Source organism: Schistocerca piceifrons, chromosome 3 (assembly GCF_021461385.2).
Source record: "Schistocerca piceifrons isolate TAMUIC-IGC-003096 chromosome 3, iqSchPice1.1, whole genome shotgun sequence".
Lineage (NCBI taxonomy): Eukaryota > Metazoa > Arthropoda > Insecta > Orthoptera > Acrididae > Schistocerca > Schistocerca piceifrons.
The window spans coordinates 922,665,635-922,671,253 of NC_060140.1; positions in this window are offsets into that span (position 1 = coordinate 922,665,635).

The window sequence follows — 5,619 nt, forward strand, 5'->3', positions numbered from 1 at the left end:
TAGTATCGAACAGGAAAAATTGTTAAATGAATGGAAATACTCGCAAAAATTAAAAATGAAAAATTGTAGCAAGATTAAAATGATACCCCATTGACAGAAGGGCAACATGTGATCTATAGTAATAGAAATCGGAGAACTTCAAAGTCAAAGCTGACAGTCTTGCCAAAATCCAAAGAAGTTGCCACTAAAGACTTCTGTGTGTAATCAGATTACAAAACTCAAGTATTAACAGTTCTACACTTGATGCGTATTACGTAAAAACATTAATAAAATAAATATAAAGTAAAAGATAAACAGGATTGATGACTGTAAGAATATACAATATTCTGCAATCTGGTCAAAAATTTACGTATGTAAAATGCAATCTTCAGAGCAATCCACGAAACTAAAGTCAATCAAGCCATATCTCGCGAAAATACAATTTAAATTAAATTAATATTAAGCAAATACAATTTTTAGGGGTGGAAGAAAGAACAAAAAGAAGTAGAACATGTGGATATATAACATCTAATTTTTTTTGCTTATGCCACAATGTAACCAATGTTTTTCTTTTTTTTTGTGAAGAAACATGTCCTACATCTAAACTGTTACACATTAGTTAGAAGAATATGTCATCCAATGTTACACAACCACAAAATGTAATTGAAATTCCATTTATCAAACAGATCTGTGTGATAAATGGAAGTTAAATTACATTTTCAAATTTTGTATACATTAGATTAAGTTTTGCCATACGTTCAAGAAAAGGTTTTATGCATTTAACCTATTTAAAAATATTAACAGATGTTTTATAGCGATTTTGGCCTGAATGGCCCATCCTCACTGCCATTCCCCTAAGTGCTATTGGATGGCTCCTCTCGGTTCCTTAGCTACCTAGATGTGGCGTTTAAATAAAACTCGAATGCTTAGGAATCAATGAGTACCTGTAAATTTCATAAAAGAGAAACTTGTTGATAACAAATAAGAAAGTAAGTTTATCAATTTTACGTTTTTGTCATATCAAATACCATGGGGAAGTGGGGGTGGGGGTGGGGGGGGTGAGGGAGCGGGGTGTATTTTCCGTAGGTTAAAAGAGCCGACAGTAGCAACAACCAGTGATATCCCATTATGATTTTAATAGAGTGGTCACAGCTGAAATCTGTAGAGATCAGTAAGTCTCATACAAGCTTTTCTCTGGAACTGAATAAGGTTTATAAGCATTCCTAAAGAGGGGTTAGGATTTGGGCAATAAAATGTCAAATGAAATCAAATTATTAATGAGAAACATTGAGCAACAAAATAAACTAGCATAGTTACGAAATAAAAAAAGAGACACAAATGTTTTCCATTTTGGGGGCCCACAGGGCTAAGTGAAAGCAGTTACAGTAGCACAGTAATGGATGAGTAAAGTACAGTTCAAGAAGCAAACAAAATAAGCTTCGGTGCAGCTACCACACATACAAAAAATGATGTGATTTACAGACTGAATAGGACAGGTCATCCACTAAATGAAGAAGAATTCAGAATATGATAGAAAGTTAGCAGTATAGAAAGCTCGCAAAGGAAATGAACCGAAGTCGAGAGTGATAAGAGTGGAATGAAGGAATTTAAGATTGTATAAGAAGTGAAACGTTTTTAATTCAGTGCAGGAACACAGAATGCAATTTCATGATAACCTAAAAGTTGCTATCATTAAATAGGGAGTTGACGGTGGAAAGCTCTACAACATGCAGGTAAAGCAACAAATGATGTAGGAACAACAAAACGTGACACTACGTTGACATGTGAAGGCTACATGGTGAATGATTCAGCTTAATAACAGTAAAAAGTAACATGAATTTGTTGTATGATTTCTTGCAAGGATTTTTGTTTTGTTGCCACTTCTATTCTAATTCATCAGCGTGTGGTGAGACTTGTCAAATCGCTACGTGCTGCATCTGGCAGCAGCGGACCTCTCCAGTCAGAATCATACCCTAGTTGCTTCGAGCAAAAACTGATATCTTCGTAAAGTGTAACTCAGATCTGGTTACTAACAAACATGTCGAGGTCATTCAATAAAGATTACTGTTAACGAATCGGGATTGAAGTTTGAAAGCGTTAAACACTTTTCCTAAATGATAAAATTTCTTCAACATATTTTGCTCAGCATGATAACTAGACAGCTGCTGTCTCGTATGTTTAAATAGGTTGAGTAGAGGGAAAAGTTGTATATTTGAAGACGAAATTTTAGAGAAAATATGCTGTAAGATGTGAAATCTTGGTAGAAATAAATATAAACTGGATCAAAAAATTAATTTCATAGCTGAGATATTTGCGCTCGAAATAAAGAATCTGTATGTATTTTTAGAACAATGATTACATAATTAATTCATACGAAACTTTTAATAGGGCATAAATTTGTCCCCTGGGATGTGATTTTGATTCAAAAAGGGCACATTTCCGTAATTTCTGTCAGGAGACTACGCAAGGTGTTTCACAATTCCTGTTACAGTCTTGTAAGTGTTATAGACGGGACATAGGAGACGAAGTTTTAGCAAGGAACTGATATCCGGAAACGTACTGTTGGGATTTTGGATATCAAACAAGGTTACAGATCAGATCTTCATAATATATTCCGGTTGACGGTACGCAGTGAAAATAAGAAGATCATTTTTTGAAGGTGACAACTAACAGCCTTCAACTAAAGTATAAAATGCGTCTTTGACAATCAGCTTCTGTTTTGTTTAAAATCCAAATATCGACAGGTTTCAGCTACAGACCATCTTCACGGATTCTATGTAAAGATACAAAAAATACATCGAGTACGCAGGAAATATTAGAAAATCTTTTCCAAGCAAGTGCTAAATATACGCGAATACAGTTTAGGCCACAACATGACAGTTTAGGCCACAACATGACATTACTTAAGGAATGGCAAGGCCTCATATAAAGAGGATACCACGAATTCCAGTACAACATACGGGAAGTTTAAAGGCATACACACCAATAACATACGTAAACAGAGCAGCACTGAAGAGAAGATCTAAGGTTTTCGTCATATGGTACAAAATTATCTCGATGATAAGTTTCTTGGTAAATGCAGGGTACTGGACAATCTTTGGCGAACATCTTTGGTATAGTTACATAAGTAAACAGGAAAACTAAGTTGCTATCCCCAAACACAGAATAACATCGATCATACCATATAAGGCAGAGATCCGTAGCAAAACCATTACATATACTCCATGAAGTGTATATAAAGAAACGTCAATTATATCATAAACGTAATGCAAATAGTACCCATAACGTAAAGACAGATTAAAATACAGTGTTCAAAAACTGGGTGAAATGTCACCCAGCATTCATACGCACCTAGGTTAGATTAATGAACCATTATAGTAAGATATCGACTACATTAGAGGAAAACATTATACGTAAACAAAGTTTTGTTAAGGAGCTTAATTAGGAGCCTAGTATATCAGTAATACTAACACTTCAAAGAAGGGGGATAAATAACCACAGCATAACTAAGCATGTGCCCAGATTTGGCTGTAAGGCGTGTTGGTAACACATGAATATAACAGTGCTAAAGATGAATAAATTTCTTTATCAAAGTCAAGCTGCAGCTAAAAGGCAGTAGAGTCTCAGCCATTAAGGATATATTTTGAGAGGCAAATTGAAATTTTTTTTATCTATTGCAGGCACGTGATTGCTAAACGAAATATGTACTTATTTCTCTAAAGACTTACAAACATTAAACGGAATGGAGACCTTGAGCTACAGATGACTTATCTAACATGAACCCAAATGGGAAGAGGGCACCCTAATGTGATTATGGTATAATTAACCATTTCCGTCCTACTACAAAAACGACCATGAGAGTCGGATACGGTCGCATCATGGAGCATTGCCCGTCTTGCCCAACACACGCGCCGCCCTCTCGGCTTCGAAGATGACTCCTCCCTAACGTAGAAGAGAACGCGTCAACGAGTATCCGTAACCTTGTTCATGCCAAAGGTTCCTCTGGTAACTACAGGTCAGACAGAGTTCATTTTCTTAGTTGGGTGCATACCATAAAGAAGTAGATACGTAAGTGAACCGATCTTCAAAATCATCTTATATTCAGACTGTTCAGTTCAGTATATTGGTTTCTTATCAAAACCTTATCTACCAAATCCCCTTATCAATCGATAGAAGCCTGTAATAGGAATTGTGGAAACCCTGAATACTTCGGCAGGTAAGGCGGGTGATCATATTCAATAGAAATATAAGCTCAAAATATGTTGATCTCACAGCTGAAGAACAAATCAGAGAGAAATCGGCACACTGAAGGGCAGTTACGCTCCACGAAGTGTGTCATAATGCAGAGATACCATGAGGTGAAAGCTGACTGATGGTCTACAGATCTTGCAAACCTGCGTCTTCTGACATTTCAGTCGAATGCGTATTTGCATTTGGAGGCTCAGCAGCACCTAGACACAGTGAAAATGTAGAGGACCAGTACTGTGCATTATTCTGGAGTTTCTGTGCTGTAATTGACAAGTGAAGACGCAAGTCTCCCTGGAGTTTCACGACACACGTGGAACTCAGTTATCTTAGAGCCTAGTGACAGACATCCGATTTCGGTTTATTTTATGGTCTTGTGTTTACAGTGTTTCGATGAATTTTCTCAGGTTGAGACACTGAAGGGTGATCTGTTTAGTTGTTAAAACAATTCAACGGCCAAGACTGCATATATATAGAACAACCGGTTTCAACAGACTACACTGTTATCCTTAGGTCCATATTACAAAAGGTCTGTCATCGCTTCTCATCCGCTTCACATGTTGTGCGTGAATATCTCTGTTGGTCCATCACACTGAATATGTGTGTGAAGTCAGCGTAAAATGATCACATATTACAACGAAATATTTTAAGAACTTAAGGTGACAGCATAGTCTGTTGAAAGTGGTTGTCTTAAATTAAAAAAAATGTATTTTGTGCGATCAAGGATGTTAAATGGTTTTTTTTTCATTTTTTACAGTCTTCTATTTATCCGCTGACTTCCACGATAAGGAACTTGGAATAAATTCTCTTACCAGTTGCTGGGATATAAAAAGATTACGTTGGAAATGCGATTCGTGGGATTTGAGGTTGTATTAGGACACAAACTGCAGTTTTTGTCAACGAGGTTCTTGAACATCACACGAAAGGAAAATTTTGTCTTGAGGTGCTTTCTCGCAGTATCGATGGTTAATAAGTGGAGCTTTGTGAATGATAAAATTAGTAAAATAAATTTATTTTATTTGAGCAATAATGTGAAATTGCATCATTAACATACCTCTATGACGCACAATTAACTTTGTGTTAGTATGGTTGTTTCTCATCTTCTTCAGTAACGAAAAAAACCCAACTGTCTGTTGTAGCGACAACTATATGAAACGCTTGGTGCATAACTAGCTATGGTTTAAATCAGTAACTTGCATTAAATGCACTCCTGTTTTTGGGGCATTTTATCCAACATAAAATGAATACATTCTTAATTAAGGTTCGAAGAACTGAAAACAGTATCCCACAGCCGCCTCTTTGTAACAGGAAACGAACGAACAATAATCAAACATGCATCGCCTGAATTCGTACATTTGCGAGTTAATATCCCATAGATGTTCTGGCTCACATGTG